We start from the raw sequence: 19,644 nt of genomic DNA on the forward strand, positions 1-19,644 counted from the left end.
AAAAAAATTCCCTAAAACTTAGTGGCTTAAAACAAAACACATTTATTGTCTCATGATTTTCAGGTTTAGAAGTCCAACACAGGTCTCACTGGCCTAAAATCAAGGTGTCAGCAGGTCTGGATTCTCTTTTGGTAATCTCTAGGGGAAAATTCACCAAATTCCATTTTCCAACTTCTAGATGGTACTTGCATCTAGGACACAGATTAGCAGCAGACCTGTTCACAGAGACCTTGTAAGCCAGAAAACAGTGACATATTTAACATGCTAACGGGAAGGGAAATAATTAAGATTACAACAGAAATAAATGACTTAGAAATTAAAGCAGTAGAACAGATCAATGAAACTAGGAGTTGGTTCTTTGAAAGAATTAACAAAATTGATAAATCCCTTGCCAGATTTACCTAAAAGGAAAGAGAAAGGACCCAAATGAAAAAAAAAATCATGAAGAGGAGAGATCAGAACCAACATCACAGAAATACAGACAATTATAAGAATATTATGAGGAATTATATGCCAAAAAACTGGGCAATCTGGAAGAAATAGACAAATTCCTAGAAACATATAAACTTCCTGAACTGTAACAGGAAGAAATAGAAAATTTGAACAGACTCCTAATTAGCAGAGAAATTGAATCAGCAATCAAAAATCTCCCACAAGAGTCCAGGGCCAGATGGCTTCCCAGGGGAAGTCTACCAACAATTGAAGAATTAATATCTGTTCTTCTGAAGCTGTTCCAAAAGACAGATATGGAAGGAAAACTTCCAAACTCATTCTTATGAAACCAGCATTACCTTGATTCCAAAGCCAGACAAAAACCCCACTAAAAAGGAGAATTACAGCTAATATCCCTGATAAACATGGACACAAAAATTTTCAACAAGATACTAGCAAATCAAATCATTACAAGGATTATTCAGCATGATCAAGTGGGATTTATTCCTGGACTGCATGGGTGGTTTAATATCCACAAATTGGGGGATGCCTGGGTTGCTCAGTGGTTTAGTGCCTGCCTTTGGCCCAGGGCATGATCCTGGAGTCCTGGGATGGAGTCTCACGTTGGGATCCCTGCATGGAGCCTGCTTCTCCCTCTGCCTATGTCTCTGCCTCTCTCTCTCTCTCTCTCTCTGTGTGTCTCATGAATAAGTAAATGAAAAAAAAAATCCACAAATCGATCAATGTGATACACCACACTAATAAAAGAAAGGATAAAAACAATATGATCCTCTCAGATGCAGAAAAAACATTTGACAAAATACGACATATTTTCTTGATAAAAATCCTCAAGAAAGTAGGGATAGAAGAATATAGCTCAACATAATAAAGGCCACCATATATGAAAGACCTACAGCTAATATCATCCTCAATGGGGAAAAACAGAGCTTTTCTCTTAAGGTCAGGAACACAACAGGAATGTTTGCTCTCACCACTATTGTTCGACATAGTACTGAAGTCCTAGTATCAGCAATCAGACAACAAAAATAAATAAAAGCACCAAATTGGCAAAGAAGAAGTCCAACTTTCATTCTTCACAGATAACCTGATACTCTATGTAGAAAACTTGACTCAACCAAAAAATTGCTAGAACTCATACATGAATTCAGCAATGGGGCGGGATATAAAAAATCAACATACAGAAATTTGTTGTATTTCTATACACTAATAATGAAGCAGAAGAGAAATAAAGGAATTGATCCCATTTGTAATTACACGAAAAATCATAAGATACCTAGAAATAAACCTAACCAAAGAGGTAAATGATCTATATGCTGAGAACTATAGAACATTTATGAAAGGAATTGAAGAAGACACAAATAAATGGAGAAAGCATTCCATGCTCTCGGATTAGAAGAGCAAATATTGTTAAAATGTCTATGATTTCTAAAGCAACTTAAACACTTAATTAAATCCCTATGAAAATACCACCAGCATTTTTCACAGAGCTAGAACAAACAGTTCTAAAATTTGTATGGACCAGAAAGAACCCAAATGGCCAAAGTAATGTTGAAAGAGAAAAACAAAGTGGGAGCATCACAATTCTGGACCTCAAGCTGTATTACTAAGCTGTAATAATCAAACCAGTATGGTACTGGCACAAAAACAGACACATAGATCAAGGGAATAGAATAGAGAAACCAGAAATGGGCACACAACTGTATGAGTAATTAATCTTTGACAAAGCAGGAAAGAATAACCAATGGAAAAAGGACTGTCTCTTCAACAAATGGTGTTGGGAAAACAGGACAGCCACATGGAGAAGAATAAAACTGAACCACTTTCTTACACCATATACAAAGATAAATTCAAAATGGATAGAAGACAGGAAACCATCAAAATCTTAGAGGACAAAGCAAGCAGCAACCTCTTGGACCTTGGCCACAGCAACTTCTTACTAGACATGTCTCCAGAGGCAAGGAAAACAAAAGCAAAATGAGCTATTGGGACTTCATCAGGATAAAAGCTTTGGCACAGCAAAGGAAACAATCGACAAAGCTAAAAGGCAACTGATGGAATGGGACATATCTGATAAAGGGTTAGTATCCAAAATCTATAAAGAACTTATCAAACTCAACACCCCATACCCAAATCATCCAGTTAAGAAATGGGCAGAAGACATGACTAGACACTTTGCCAAAGAAGATATCCAGATGGCTATCAGACACATGAAAAATGCTAAACATCACTGATCATCAGGGAAATACAAATCAAAGCCATGATGAGACACCACCTGACAACTGTCAGAATGGCTCAAATTAACAACATATGAAACAATTGATGCTGGCAAGGATCAGAGAAAGGGAAATGCTTTGGCAATTTTGGATGGAGTCACTAGTGCAGTCACTCTGGAGAACAGTACGGAGGTGCCTCAAAATGTGAAAAACGGAACTATCCTATGATCCTGCAATTACATTATTTGGTATTTATCCAAAGGATTAAAAGATGCTGATTTGAAGGGGCACATGCACCCTAATGTTTATAACACTATCAATAATAGCCAAATTATGGAAAAGCCCAAATATCCATTGACTGATGAATGGATAAAGAATATGCAGTATATATACAGTGGAATATCACTCAGCCATCAAAAGGGATGAAATTGGGGCAGGACGGGAGCAGTGGTCCGGGGCCACTATGAGCTGCACCGGCGGGTGGCCGCTATGCGGGAGGCGGGGACGGCGCTTCCGGACCAGTATCAAGAAGATGCATCCGATATAAAGGACATGTCCAAATTCAAACCTCACATTCTGCTGTCCCAAGAGAATACACAGATTAGAGCCTTGCAGCAGGAAAACAGAGAGCTACGGGTTTCCTTGGAGGAACACCAGGATGCTTTGGAACTCATCATGAGCAAGTACCGGATACAGATGTTACAATTAATGTTGCCAAAAAGGCTGTGGATGCTGAGCCTGTCCTGAAAGCTCACCGGTCTCACTCTGCAGAAATTGAGAGTCAGATTGACAGAATCTGTGAAATGGGAGAAGTGATGAGGAAAGCAGTTCAGGTGGATGATGACCAATTTTGTAAGATTCAGGAAAAACTAGCCCAATTAGAGCTTGAAAATAAGGAACTTCGAGAATTATTGTCCATCAGCAGTGAATCTCTACAGGTCAGGAAGGAAAACTCAATGGACACTGCTTCCCAAGCCATCAAATAACTCAACTTACAAATGACAGCTGGAGATTGTTTATCAAGGAAGGAAGTTATTATCTTTCTGTTCGAGTATTGTCCATTTAGTGTCTTGCCTCCGACTTGATTTAGTGTGGATTAAAGGTATCAGGTGGCAGTTTAGAATTTGCAGTCAAATTGGCTGTCCACAAAACAGTTTTTGGGTGTGTTTGTGAAAATACACACCGAGTTTCACCATTCCTTTCTCTAAGAGACTATTTTTAATTTTCAGTTCTGGGACCTCAATTTATATAAACTGTGGTATCAGATCCTTTTTGTTTCTTCACATCTCTCAAACTTAGATCCTTTATTATAAGCCAGCAGTTTTTATTTATATAGGATTGTAAATTACAAGTCTAAAATTTTTTTTAAAAGATATTAGCTTTTTAAATTTTTTGGCATAGCCTAGATTTTTTTTTTTCCCATTTGAGAAAAGGAATACAATTCCACAGAACTAGATTGGCAGATTCTCTGATTTGTAATGTCATTCACCTACTATGAAGTTTTAGGTCTCTCTGGTGCTAAGAGTTGGCACTTTATGACGTGGTGTCTTTACTCTTAATTTGAGAGAACCTACTGCTAGTGCCCAAGAAACATACTTGAAAATAGGTCACCCTTTTCTTCTGGCGATAGTAGAGTCAGCATATTGTTCAAAGAATCCTGAGAAGTTTGTCCTGTGTGTGTGCACATACATTTGTACCCTTAGTTCAACTGCTGAAAGTAGCTGTTATTTATTCTATTAGATATTAGTAGTCAACTTTTCAATATTGTCCTAGGAAATCTTCAACTTGGGTGGTTTATTCAGTGGAAGAGCATACAATGGGTTTATTCACATCATAGTTTTTAGGTACTACATTCTATTTAATTTATATATAACTTCTGTCTCATAGTTAAGGACCACTTACTTAGATGTCTTTCATTATTAGTATGGTTAGTTGGATTTATTTTTAGATCCATTTTTCATGAGGCAGCAAAGTTTTATCACCTAATGAGAGTTATTACATTCATTGTGCTGTGTAGACAACAAAGCAATGTTGAGATTCAAATGCTGAGTGGTCAACTAGGCTCATTTATCAACCCATTTGCCCATCTCAGTTTAGTCACACATGACAAATTTACAAATTACTCCATGTAATTAATCAGTTTGGGTTTGCCCAAAAATAACTGAAATGATGAATCTTAAACCTATCCATATTTTCCAGTAGCACTAAGCACCATACTGCATGGGAGAGACACAGTATTAAAAAAAGTTTTTTGTTTAAAAAAAAAAAAAAGGGATGAAATCTTGCCATTTGCAACAACATGGATGGAACCAGAGTGTATTATGCTATGTGAAATAGATCAGTCAGAGAAAGACCATGTGATTTCACTCATGGGGAATTTAAGAAACAGGGGCAGCTGGGCGGCTCAGTGGTTGCGTGTATGCTTTTGGGTCAGGTCATGATTCTGGGGTTGTAGGATCAAGTCCTGCATTAGGCTCCCTGCAGGGATGCCTGTGTCTTCCTCTACCTATGTCTCTGCGTCTCTTATGAATAAATAAAATCTTTTAAAAACTAAATTAAAAATAGATTGAGAAAAATAAATGGCACTATTCTTGATGTAGAAAAAAAATTGCTTAGAACATTGCAGAATTCAGGGAATGGTGTTCATGTGTACTCTTCTTACAGAAGCTACTAGAGGAAACCAGTCAAGGAATGACCAGTCTCAGTAAAAAGACTTCTCACTGACTGCATATGTATCTACCTGGAGATAGAACATTAAAAATAATGTAAAAATAAGATGATGGAAAAGAACATAAATGATATATGATCTGACAACTTAAAAGAAGATAACACCTTAAAAATGAAAAAAAAAATCAGAGGGAGAGAAAATAAAAGAATATGCTTACTCGTTGTTTCATCTATAATACCTAGAAACTAAGACATTTAAAATTGAAAACTCATTTTTAGAAGTATAACATATTTAACAATAAAAAAGTCAATACTAAGAGAGACAATATTGACTAAAATTATTTGAAGGAGGGGAAAGAATGAAGGGGAAGCAGAAAATATGAGTTAATTCCAGTGCTGTTTATATTAGGAAAATTATAGGTATGATTCTAAAGAAAAAAATAATAAAGGTATTAAAGACATAATTATATAGCCACTAAATAAGAATCACACAGAAGAGACTTTTAATATGTTACATAAATGATATTATAGAACTAAAATTAACCATAGCAAGAAATGTAAATAAGCTTACCTAGTAGAGGAAAAAAATTGATTCGCAGATTGAGTCACAAATCTAGGCGACAAACCCAATTCCTAGGCTATATATAAAAGTAACCTTGAGGGGATCCCTGGGTGGCGCAGCGGTTTGGCGCCTGCCTTTGGCCCAGGGCGCGATCCTGGGGACCCGGGATCGAGTCCCACGTCGGGCTCCCGGTGCGTGGAGCCTGCTTCTCCCTCTGCCTGTGTCTCTGCCTCTCTCTCTGTGTAACTATCATAAATAATAATAAAAAAAAATTTAAAAAATTTAAAAAAGTAACCTTGAAAATAAACCTATTTAGAAAAGTTCAAAATCAAAAGATGAAAAAAGACATAGAAAAGAGCAAAACAGAAAGGAAATGGTGGTTGCAATAGGATAGGACAGAAAGTAGAAGTCAAGCCAAAAAACAGTAAAAAGGCATGTTATCTTGCTAATGCACACAAACTAAACTAATGGCTATGGATATCTGTGTATTAAATAATGTAGCAGAAATGTTGCTAAAACAGTAATCATAGGAGGCATAATGGGAAATGGACAAACAGTAGTAGGAGACTTCATTTCTTTCAGTCCAAGTCAGATCAAATGGGCAAAAATAAGGTATCTGCTTCTGGATATGATAGAGTTCATGGCAGGAAAATTCTTCCACTAAGGATAACTACAAAATCCAAATAAACTTAGAATATTATTTTCTAATGCATCAGAAAACCGTAAAAGCAAATAGTAGAAGAGGGACTAAGATTCCAGAGACTAAGAGGAGAGAGAACATTTTATAATAAAGGAGTCAAGGACCTACAATTGTCTTTTTCAGGAGATTTTATGCCATTTCTGGGTATGGGCTGGAGACTGAGGGTCAGGGTGTGGTCTCTCCTGGGGAGGTGGACAAACTGAGCTTTGGGTAAGCATTCAGGACTGGTTTTAGTAGGGACTGCTGGTCCCTCACTCCGTCTCTTGTCTTTTCTGTCTCTTTCTCTGTATGTAAAATGTGTTTGCTTATATACATACGTGTTGACCCTTGAACAATACAGGGGTTGGGGTGTTGGCTCCCACACACTCAGTAATGTACATGTAATTTTGACTCCCCAACACTTAACTACTAATAGCTTAATGTTGACTAGAAGCCTTACTGATAACATAAACAGTTGATTAACACATATATTGTATGTTTTATTACATAATGATTTTTTAAAATTTATTTATTCATTCATTCATTCATTCATTCATTCGAGACAGAGAGAGAGAGGCAGAGACATAGGCAGAGGCAGGAGAAGCAGGCTCCATGCTGGCAGCCTGATGTGGGACTGCATCCTGGGACTCCAGGATCACACCCTGAGCCGAAGGCAGATGCCCAACCACTGAGCCACCCAGGCGTCCCATAATGATTCTTTCAATAAAGTAAGCCAGTGTAATCTATTATGTAGACCTATTATGTAGATCATCATAATAGAAAATTCACTGGGAGTGTTGCATTTATTGAAAAAAATCCAGATGTCAGTAGATCTGTACAGTTCAAAGCCCATGTTGTTTAAGGGCAACTGTTTATACAAATACATTTATATATATATATATATATATATATATATATATATACACACACACACACACATCAAATGCTTTTAAACTCCATTCTTATCTTTTAATTTAAATATTATTTATTTTGGAGAGAGAGAGAGATCAAGTGGGGGGGATAGGATAGAGGGAGAGTGAGAGGGAGAGAGAGAATTTTTTTTTTTTTTTGAGAGAGATAATCTCAAGGAGATTCCCTGCTGAGCATGAAGCCTGATATGGGGCTCAAGCTGACAACCCTGAGACCACAACCTAAGCTGAAATCAAGAGTTGGCTTTCAACTGACTGAAGCACACAAGCACCCCAAACTCCATTCTTATACTTTGCTATAAAGTATTTTAAGTTAAATATTACCGAGGGAAAAAAAAAAAGACAAAAAAAAAATATTACCCTGAGGACATTTGTAATCTTATAAAAGCATACTCTGGAATAAAGATCCAGCATGAAGAAATGCACTTTACAGCATTTTAAAAATTTAGCTCTTTAATAATTAAAGAATATTGCTAATCACAGTTAGTACAGCTTGACTGTATTGATTTTATTCTATTGCAAAATCTCCTAGAGCTTTTGTCAAACCTGATTGACAGTATAATCCGTTACTCTAATTTGGTGGTTCTCTGCATTACAGAATAAAATTAACAGTGTCACCAAATAACCATCACCAAGTGACAGCTCAACAAAAGAGCTAGGGAGGCAAATGCATGTGTTATTATATTACACAAGCAATACTGTTCTTGTGTTTAAATCTCATAGTCAATTCTAAACTCAGGCATCTCTGAAAATCAGATTTTCAAGTTGAATATAAACATGAGATGGTAAAAATAGAGCCTAAGGGCAGAGGGGCATATTCAGGCTTATGAATACTTTTGAAAGAGACTGAGAAATAGCTTCACAGCAATGCAAATTTGTTATGCACATTAGACTGATCTATTGAAGAACTGTCTCAATTGCATGAGTTAGAAGAGCTGACCCATGGAGGGAGTGTAACTTGAGGGAATATGTGAATATGTGAAAAATGAATTGAGCCATGGTTGCAAATGGTGTTTTATGCCCATATAGTCTATAAATTTGTTTTGATTTGCATACAAGTTTTACATACTAAAAAATAAAGCTGACAGGAAGAAGACAAAGATGCCCAGTCTCACCACTTTTATTCAAACATAGTACTGGAAGCCATAGCTATAGCAATCAGACAACGAAAAGAAGTAAAAAGCATCCAAATTGGTAAGGAAGACGTAAAATTTTCACTATTTGCAAATAATCTGATACATACATAGAAAACCCAAAGACTCAGCCAAAAAACTGCTAGAACTGATAAATTCAGTAAAGTTGCAGGATACAAAAAATCAATGTTGCATTTCTGTACACTAACAATGAAGCAGCAGGAAGAGAAATTAAGAAAACAATCCCATTTACAACTGCACCAAAAATAATAAGAACCAAAGAAGTGAAAGACTTGTACTCTGAAAACTATAAGACTTTGATAAAAGAAATTGAAGATGATGCAAAGAAATGGAAAGACGGTCCATGTTCATGATCAGAAAACCAAATATTATTAAAACGTCCCTACTATCCAAAGCAATCTACAAATTCAGTGCAATCCCTATCAAAATACCACCAGCAGTTTTTACAGAACTAGAACCAACAATCCTAAAATTTTATGGAGCCACAAAAGACCCTGAACAGCCAAAGCAACCTGGAAAAAAAAAAAAAAAAGAAAAGCAAACCTAAAATATTACAATCCCAGGTTTCAAGATATGCTACAAAGCTGTAGTAATCAAACCAGTATGGTGCTGGCACAAAATTGGACACATATCAATAGAACAGAATGGAAAACCCAGAAATAAACCCACAATTATATGCAATTAATCTTCAACAAAGCAGGAAAGAATATGTAATGGGAAAAAGAATCTCTTCAATAAATGGTGTTGGGAAAGCTGTTCAGCTATGTGCAAAAGAATGAAACTGGATCACTTTCTCTACCATACACAAAAGCAAACTCAAAATGGATTAAAGAATTAAATTTCAGCTCCATGCAGGGAGACCGACGCGGGGCTCAATCCCAGGACTCCAGGATCACACCCTGGGCCCAAGGCAGGCGCCAAACCGCCGAGCCACCCAGGGATCCCAAATAATTCAATTTCAAGTGGGATATTTTATGTTCCACTCATTCTCCAATATAGCTGTTACCAGAGAGTTTTCCTTTTCGGTGGTGGTGGTGGTGGTGGTGGTGGTGGTAGTCTTAGAACACATGAGCTACCAATATTAAAACCCATTAAGAGCAAAGCACTATGCCAGGTGTTAGGGTTTCAGTAGTCAGTAGGACACAGATTTAGCTCCAGAAGCTTATATTGCACAATTATTTGACTATAAGTGGGATATATGATTCACAGTTGCCATAGGGGTCTAGAAGCAGAATAGCTTTTCTGAGAAAATTTTATGTTCCAAAGTGAAGATGAAGAGAAATTTATCAGGTAAAGGGCCAGGTAAAGCCAATGGGAGATCTCACTCTTTCAGGTTAGTAATTCAATCAAAATTTGCATTTTGAAAAATCTTTCTGCCTGTTGTGTGAATAGGTGAGGTCAGTGAGGTTGGGCACAAAAGTAGATAAAAGACCTCAGATTTGAAGATAACTAGAATATTCTAGCAAAGCAATGGTGGTGGTCTACACTCAGGTGACACAGAAAGAAGTAGACAGACTCCAAATATTTTTGACTGGTAGTACCAATTAAGAAAGACTGGAGTGGGCAAGGTTAGGAGTAGAATGGGCAAATTATGATTTCCATTTGGATGTGGGGTTTATTCCCATGACTCTCCAGAGGAGGCAATTGGTTCTATATGTCTGAATGTCAGAGGAGCGATCAGAGGTGGTAACTAAAGCCAAGGGAGTAGAAGGGGGCCTTGGATCAAACATGGAGAACTTTCTACACAGTGAAATGGCTGATTAATTAACAGGCTCTTAAAAATTAAGTAGTAGAGAATAATCTAGAAGGGGAAGGGAAAGGAACAGTTGGATTTAGGAGAAAGGGGTGCTTTGTTATGGAAAGTATAGGAGGAGAGATTTGAAATAAAAAGGACTTGAGTGCATAAAAGCTGTCACTGCTTAGATTCAGAAATGGGAAGATCAGTAAATATAGGCCCTCCTTGTTCATGCTGCTCGATAACCTCTACTGGGGCTGTGTTCCAGACCCCCTTGGAGATTAAGTGGCTATATGAGGGTTTTGGTTTCTTCACATCCTTGTTGACACTTGGTATTGTCAATCATTTTGATTTTAGTCATTATATGTGGAAGTGTCTGTGGATTTAATTTGCATTTCTCTGATCACTAATGATTGAACGTCTTTTTACATGCTTATTGGCCATTTATATGTCTTCTTTGAAAATGTTTCTGTCCAAATCTTTAGCCCATTTTTTACTGGGTTGTTTTCTTATGATGAGTTGTATTCTTCCTACTGAATCATCATTATTATTTTTTTAAACATCACAAACATGTTTTTATTTGTCACCATTAAATGTCTGAATTTTAAACAGATTCTTGGACTGGTGGTTCATATCCATCAGCTCGTTCAACTTTAGCACCGGTCTCATCCCCCGTAGCTTTTCCAGAGCTACTACCTTCATCATGAAGCTCCATGAGTTTTCCCAATTCGAACTTGGGCTTCTTCAGCATTTTTACTTTTCTAACAAAAACATCATGGAGTGGATAAATAGACTGCCAAGCTTGTTCTATATCTTTTCCGATGCTGTCTGGAATCAATTTATTGACCACTTCTTTCAAGTCATTTGTCTGCACCTCTCGGGTCATGATTTCCATCATCTTTTCTGGATTTGGCGGACCTGTTGGTGCTGAGCATAAGAGGTCTTCCGAATCTGATTATTGCGTTTTTTAGTAAAACCAACACAAAATAGACGAAGCAAATAACCATCGGTAGTCTTTACATCAACATGAGCTTCAGTCATGGTCTGCCATTTTTTGACCATGGAGCACATTTTGTCATGGGTAAGATCCATGCCATGGAAATTAGGCAGTTTTTGTCCTGCACATCCTCAGTGATTAGCTTGAATTTAAATGCAACTTCATCATTCTGCAGATCAGCAAGGCTAACTTCAAAAACGTGACCCTTGAGACCATCAGACGCAATTTTGGTTCCTTGAGTTCTTGTGACTAGTGTTTTTCCAATATTTCTTATATTGAACATAGCTGGCACTTTCACATCATACCAATCTTTCTTAGAAAATGGATCAACCACTTTTTTCTTGGCTTCCTTTTTGCCGCCTTTCGTAAGGCGCTTGTTCTTGCCGACTGCCATGGCGCTGCTCTCTCCTACTGAATCATTATTAAGATTTCTATATTCTAGAAATAATTGCTTTATCAGATACATATTTTTACAAATATTTTCCCCCACTCTATGGCTTACTCATCTTTTCATTTTCTTAAGAGTATTTTTTAAACAGCAGAAGTATTCTCTTTGATGACACCAATTTATCAATTTGTTTTTTTACAGTTTGTGATAAATCTTTGCCAACCCAAGGAAGACCACTGTTACACGTTGAATTGTGTCCTCTCAAATTAATATGTTGGAGTCCTAACCTCCAGTACTTAAGAGTGTAACTATATGTGGAGACAGGGTTTTTACATAGGTCATGAAAGTAAAATGAGGTTGTTAGAGTGGTTCTAATCCAATGTGACTGGTATCCTTATAAAAAGAGGAAATTTGAGGAAAGATACAAACACATAGGGAGAATGCCTGTGACCATAAGCCAGAGTTTGGGGTGATGCATCCACAAGACAAGGTATGTCAAAAATGCTGGCAAAGAAAGCACTAGAAGAAAGAGGTATTGGACAGATTCTTCCTCACTGTCCTCAGAAGGCAATACCATTGCTGACACCTTGATCTCAGATGTTCAGCCCCTAGAACTATGAGATAATACATTTCTGTTCACTTTGTGGTACTTTGTTATGGGAGACCAAGCAAACTAATAAAATCACTAATCACTAAGATTTTCTCCTTCCCCTCCAACCCCCAGAAGTGTTGTATCACTTTAGTAAGATCAACTCAGCAGATAGGAAAAAGAATTCGTGAGATCAAAATGATTTCAAAATGAGTTTAAGGATCCTGGTAGCAATGAAATTTTTATTGGAACAAAGAAATCCTGCCTTGTGTCTGGCAAGCAGAGAGAAGAAGATTTCATCTTTGTGTAAACTAATTTCATTGAACTAAGAAATCATAAAAGTTTGGCATCTGTCTCACTAGAATTTAATGAATTAGAAATAAAAATTTGGGGGGGATGGTGTCTGGCTGGAAGTCAGTAGAACATGCAACTCTTGGTCTCGGGGTTGTGAGTCTTGAGCCCCATGTAGTATGTAGGATACTTAAAAGTAAATTTAAAAAAAGATATCTTTTTTATTTTTTGGCTCGGAAGCTGCACTTTGCTGGACCATCACTCTTTTGTTCTATTCTGAGGAAATTCACTGCTTCCTTGTAGGTAGTTTTAAATAGAAAATTTTGGAATTAAGCAGTAAAGTGTTGAGCTGGATAGTTAGTAGCTAAGACAGGCAATGAAGCTTGTGTTAGATTTTTAGCAGAGGCCACTGGATGAATTGTGTCTCATCTCAGCACTATTTGCTTATCATCTTTTATTCAATTGATCTTCTTGAAAACATAGGGAGTTCAGGAAATTCAACTAGAAACCTTGGAGGGCTCACCATATACTTAACATTGTTAGGATAAGAAGAAGTCATAAGATGAAGACCTAGTGCTTATGAAATCTGTAGTGCACTAGATTCCAGCCACTGTGTCTACTTAAAGACATCACTTCTGTGTTATCCTGGCTTTTTATGGCAATCCTGGGGGGAATCATTGCCCATATCGGGACTCTCAATGAATTAGAAGCATGCTAGATGGCAGAAAAATGCCAATTTATCATAAAAGAGGTGCTTCAGCATTGCCCCCCACTCAAAAGCATGATATGGAATAAGAATGGTGATACCTCATTTCTGTGAATTAAATAAGAGGGGGTATCATAATTACATTTTACAACTGAGGTTTGAATTAGAAGCTAGAAGGACACACATACCAGATTATCAATATTATTGGTGTTAACAATATTTAACCAATGCTTTCAATTAAAGTTGTGTGTGTGTGTGTGTGTGTGTGTGTGTGTGTGTGTTATTCTGGTCACAAGCATCTTTTTTATTACAGAATCTTTGCTTTGGGGTTGTACAGAACATCATTGTTTAGCAGATTTCCAATCCCTCTGTTTCTCCAACCTCAATGGGTGCTGTGCACACTCTCCTAACCCTGCCGGGCTTTGGACTTAGCCACCTGGATTGCTTTAGCTGGTGGGATGTTAACAGATATGAGCAAAGTTTTGAAATGTGTTTTTACATTTGGACTTGCTCTCCTGAGTTCCTGCCTTTAATCAGGAGAAGGACATGCCAATGGATACCGCTAATCTAAGAAAGATTAGAGACACAGAGCAGGCCTGGATCCAGCCTACAGCTGGGTAGGAGTCAGGCCCAGCTAAGCCTAGCTCTATCAGGTGAGCCCACAGGTGTGTGAGGGAGCAACATATTGCTGCAAGCCCCTGAGATTTCCAGGTTATTTATTAAGTATCATTGTTTTGATTAATTAAATCAACACATAATTTTGTAGGGAGCCAAATAGCTATGTGTAGCAGGTAGCACATAGTGCTTATGTATCTATATAGATTGGGAGCAGGATAAAAATAGGGGCTGACTGTTTTGAAGAAATGACACCGGAAATGACAAGACCTGGGTTGTCTTGGTTTTCCTACCTGTAATAATAATGGCGTACCCTTGTGAAGTGCTGACTATGTGGCAGGTGTTTTTCTAGCCGTTTTATTAACTCATTTACTTGTTAATGACTCTACAAGGTAAATTTAGTATTATGCTCACCTTGGAGATGGAGAAACTGTCATAGAGAGATGAAGAAACAGAGTGAGGGCCTGTTCATGGGCGAGACACCTATTTACCCAGCTGCTGGGAATGTTGGCTCCTAAGGGCTCTCAGTTGAGTCTCTCTCTCTGTGAATTGCCCTTGACCAAATCAGCCAACGTTACATACTTTCTTGAAGATAGCACATCCAGTGTCTGGTCACAGGGTCCCCCTTAATATTTCTTGCAGAGCTGGTTTGGTGGTCACATTCTTTCAGTTTCTGTCTACCCTTGAAGCTCTTTATCTCTCCTTCTATTCTGAATGAGAGCCTTGCTGGATAAGTATTCTTGGCTGCATGTTCTTCTCATTTAGGATCCTGAATATATCCTGCCAGCCATTTCTGGCCTGCCAGGTCTCTGTGGAGAGGTCTGCTGTTAATCTGATATTTCCCCCCATATAAGTTAAGAATCTCTTGTCTTGAGTTGCTTTAAGAATTTTCTCTTTATCTTTGAAATTTGCAAGTTTCACTATTAAATGTCAAGGTGTTGAGTGGTTTTTGTTGATTTTTTTTAGGGATCCTCTCTATCTTTTGGATCTGAATGTCTGTTTCCTTCTCCAGATTAGAGAAGTTCTCAGCTATGATTTGTTCAAATATACTTTGTGGTCCTCTCTCTCTCTCTCTCTCTCTCTCTCTCTCTCAGCCTCTTCTGAAATCCCAATAAGATGAATATCATTCCTTCTCAAGCTTTCGTTATTTCCCTAAGCCTTTCCTCATGGGCTCTTAATTGTTTTTCTCTTTTTTTCCTCAGCTTCCTTCCTTTCCATCAACTTGTCTTCCATGTCGCTCACTTTCTCTTCAACCTCATTAACCCTAGCAGAGCATCCAGCTTGGACTGCATCCAGTTAAAGTATTTTTATTTTTATTTTTTATTTTTTTATTTCAGTTAAAGTATTTTTAATTTCAGCCTGATTAGATCTCAATTCTGCAGGAGGAGAATCTCTAGAGTCTTTTATGATTTTTTCCAGAGCCACCAGTTACTTTATTTTTTTTTAAATTTTTTTTTAAAGATTTTATTTTATTTTTTTAATTTTTATTTATTTATGATAGTCACAGAGAGAGAGAGAGAGAGGCAGAGACATAGGCAGAGGGAGAAGCAGGCTCCATGCACCGGGAGCCCGATGTGGGATTCGATCCTGGGTCTCCAGGATCACGCCCTGGGCCAAAGGCAAGCGCCAAACCACTGCGCCACCCAGGGATCCCCACCAGTTACTTTATAATTGTACTTCTGACATCATATTTTAATCCAAATTCTGTAGCTCTATGGCAGAGAGTATTGCTTCTGGTTCTTTCTTTTGTGGTGAATTTTTTCTTGTAGTCATTTTGTCCAGTGCAGAGTGTCTGTATGAGTGAGCTGAGTCAAAAATATCAACCATGACCTGAGTGAAATACACCCTAGATGATTCCGAAGAGATCAGAGAACAGAAAATGAAAGAAAAAAGAAAAACAGAACAAAATAAAACAAAAGGACCACTAAAGTGAAAAACAAATTTTAAAACAAAATCGTAAAAATGAAAAACCAGAAACCAAAAACAAGAAAAAAAAAAAAAAGAAAAGAAAAAAAAGCAGGGTGGTGGGGGGTGATGGTGGTGAGGAAGTGGTGGTGAAGAGAGAATGTAGTCTCCCTGAGGGGACCTAGAGGGCAATCCTCTTGGTTCTGAGTGTATTTTGTCCTGTATGTTAGAAGATGCTCAATCCCAAATTTATATAAATCATCAATACTTATATATAAAGATCCAACATCAACCAAAAAAACATAAACACGATAAAAGAGAGGGAGCTCCAGAGTCTGCCTGCGTCACTGTCCTGCTTCTCCCAAATGCCCCAGAGGGCTGCGGCCCTCCAGCCCTTTACCGATATCGGAGGGTGGTTTGCGGTGAGCTTTGTGTGGGGTCCCCTAGTCTTACAGTGTCTTTGGGAATCTTGATGCTTCACTGCCCCTCCTGTGATCCTGCCCGATTTCCCTTTTCTGTCAGGAAAAACTCAGGCGCAGATTTTTAAAGTCTCCCCCTTGTCCAGGGCTGGGCTTTTGCACCCTGGAGGCTTTTGTGGCTCCTCTCCCCACTTGATTTATTTTTTATTTCTTTTCCCTTCCTACCTTGTTAGACACGAAAACTTTTCTCTTTGCAGCATTCCAGCTGTTCTCTCTTTACACCTAAAACCGAATTTGTAGGTGTTCAGGATGTTTTGAAAGTTACTTATGTAAGTTTGTGGGATCAGACGAGTTGAGGACTCCCACTCTTCCACCATCTTGCCAGTCTCTGTTCCAGTGTCCGGTCAATATGTGGCCAGAAGCCTGGTCAAAACCCCTTTGCTGGGGCGCCTGGGTGACTCAGTGCATTGCGTGTCTGGCTCTTAATTTTGGCTCAAGTCATGATCTTAGGGTCCTGGGATCAAGCCCTGTGGCATTCTCTGTGCTCAGCAGGAAGTCTGCTCCTCTCTCCCTCTCCCTCTGTCCCTTCCCACCCTCGCATGCTCTCTATGTCTCTCAAAATAAATAAATAGAATCTTTAAAACAAAACAAAACAAAAAATCCCTTTGCCTCAGGGCAAAGTTGCTTTAGGGGCAACTTCAAGTCCTTTTCCAAACCAAGAGCCCTCTGTGAGTGATTAAATCTTTGCAGCTACTTCATCACCTCTGCCCAATCTGGTTCCCTGATTTCCTTAGATTCTGGTTTTGAAAATGCTCCCCAAAAGCCTGAACACAAATATCCATCTCCGAATCTAGTTCCAAGAAACTCCATCTGAGAGAGTAGCATTCTAGAGTCTGAGTTCTCAGCCATTGCCTGGCACCGCAAATCACCACACTGAGCTTCAGGACAAAGGGAGGATGATAATACCCATGTTTTGAGAGGATTAAAAGAGGTAGCATTTTACATCGATTTTCACTTTGGAAGGTGGCTAGCTGCCTCTGCCCCACCTTTCCCACTGCAGAGAAGCTCTTTCCACTAAGGTCATCAGTGACTTTTAATGGCAAAACCCAAAGGATATTGTTTATACTGGATTCTGCTGCATTTGATTCTATCATTACTTGTGAACTTGGCCTTTTGATGATTGTTTTCCACAGGATTCCAACTCTCCCTCCCTTATTCAGGTACCACTTACATAGCCATGACTTCCTACCTCAACTTCCTCCCCAGGCTTTGGGACTGTCCTATAAGCGGCTGGCTTTGCATTGCCACTTGTCTCACAACTTCCTCAAACTCACCATTTCCAAAATGGAAGTCAGCATTTTCTCTGGTGAACCTGCTTCTCCTTCTGTATTTAGCTTTTATTGGTGACACCATCTTTCCAGGCCACCATTCACACACAAGGATATCTTTCTTGAATAGTTCTTCTTCCTCATCCCTATATATTGTCCCACTACCAGAAGTCACAACCAAGGAGGTGGGGGTGGTGTGGGGAATGGGGCCTAGGCAGGTCTGGCTGCCACACCAAGCTTCTTCTCAGGATGGGAGTTAAGTAATTTGGCTAAGGGCTTGCCAGGTAGAAGGGAAAGACTGAGGTCTGAACCTGAGTCTCTTTGTAGACCCCATACCCTCCCTTTTTAAATTAAAGATCTTATTTATTTATTTGAGAGAGAGAGCAAGTGAGAATGGGTGGTGGGGGGAGGGAGAGGGAGAGGGAGAGGGAAAAGCAGACTCCCTGCTGATGGGATCATGACTTGAGCTGAAGGCAGACACTTAACCATCTGAAGCACCCCCATGCCATGCACCCCCCCCCCCCCCCCCCGCCCAACTCCTTTTTAACTCCATGCCATAATCTCTGCCTGCACCTTACCTGGTTTGTGTTTTCCTCCCCATCACATCTTGGTGATGTGAACAGGTCTCCAACTCTAATGCTGAAAACAATGGTTGGAGAAAATGCTCCTTCGTAATGTGATTGGAGTAAACTCTGTTTTCCCCGAGACTATGTAGCTGCATGTTTAAAATTTCTAAACACAAATATCTTCTCCCATTCCATAGGCTGCCTTTTAGTTTTGTTGATTATTTTCATTATGCAGAAGCTTTTTATTTGATGAAGTCCCAATAGTTCACTTTTGCTTTTGTTTTCCTTGCCTTTAGAGATTTGTCTTTTTTTTAAATAAAGATTTTATTTATTTATTCATGAGAGAGAGAGAGAGAGAGAGAGAAGCAGAAACACAGGCAGAGGGAGAAGCAGGCTCCATGCAAGGAGCCTGATGTGGGACTTGATCCCAGGACTTCAGGATCATGGGATCACGCCCTGAGCCGAAGGCAGACGCTAAACCACTGGGCCACCCAGGGATCCCCTAAATATGTGTTTTGCAAGATGTTGCTGTGGCCAAGGTCAAAGAGGTTGCTGTCTGTTTTCTTCTCTAGGATTTTGATGGTTTCCGGTCTCACATTTAGGTCTTTCATCCATTTTGAGTTTATCGTTGTGTATGGTGTAAGAGATTGGTCCAGTTTCATTCTTTTGCATGTGGCTGTCCAATTTTCCCAGCACCATTTATTGAAGAGACTGTCTTTTTTCCATTGGCTATTCTTTCCTGCTTCGTTGAAGAGGAGTTGACCATAGAGTTGAGGGTCTGTTTCTGAGTTCTCTATTCTGTTTCACTGACCTCATTTTCAAACAATCAGAGTGGTTAAATCTGATGGGAGTTTTCAGCAGGCTGGCAGTTGTGTGTAGATTGTTTGGCTCTTTTATATTTATAAAAGTTATGTGTGTCACCAGGCCTCTTGGAGCCTTTGCACAATTTAACATACAAATTAGAGGGGCGCCTGGATGGATCAGTCGGTTAAGCATCACCTTTGGCTCAGGTTATGATCCCAGGGTCCTGGGATGGGGCCTTGTGTTGAGTCCCCTGCTCAGTGAGGAGTCTGCTTCTCCCTCTGCCTCTGTCCCTCCCCCTGCTTGTATTCTCTCGTGCTCTCTCTCTCTCTCTCTCAAATAAATAAACTCTTTTAAGAAAAAAAAACTTAGGAAAAGTATGCTGATATATTTTGACAGGTTCGCATGAGAAACGACAGAGGGAGTAAGTTCACTCCACCCTGGCCAGAGCTTACTGGCGTTTCACAGACTTGTTCCATGGTTTCTCCTCAGGTTTCTGTGCAGCTCTTCACTACTTGGCAGAGTTTGGTGTTATTTGGAAACTTCCAAGAGTTCACTGTGCATTTCTTCCCAAAGCTCATATGCTGAAAGGATTTATGAATCCTGATGATTCATAAATTAGAATGTTGAGTTCAGTGTATTAAGTA

The 19,644-nt window shown here is 38.9% G+C and overlaps 2 pseudogenes; one reads left to right on the forward strand and one right to left on the reverse strand.

The window, feature by feature from the left end:
• LOC112921190 (suppressor of IKBKE 1 pseudogene) overlaps nucleotides 1–3,789 on the forward strand; it is a 47,501-nt pseudogene extending 43,712 nt beyond the window's left edge.
• Nucleotides 3,790–10,968: 7,179 nt separating this feature from the next.
• LOC112920967 (small ribosomal subunit protein eS1-like) lies at nucleotides 10,969–11,783 on the reverse strand (annotated as a pseudogene).
• Between the last annotated feature and the right edge of the window lie 7,861 nt (nucleotides 11,784–19,644).

This window comes from Vulpes vulpes, chromosome 8 (genome assembly GCF_048418805.1).
Source record: "Vulpes vulpes isolate BD-2025 chromosome 8, VulVul3, whole genome shotgun sequence".
Classification (NCBI taxonomy): domain Eukaryota; kingdom Metazoa; phylum Chordata; class Mammalia; order Carnivora; family Canidae; genus Vulpes; species Vulpes vulpes.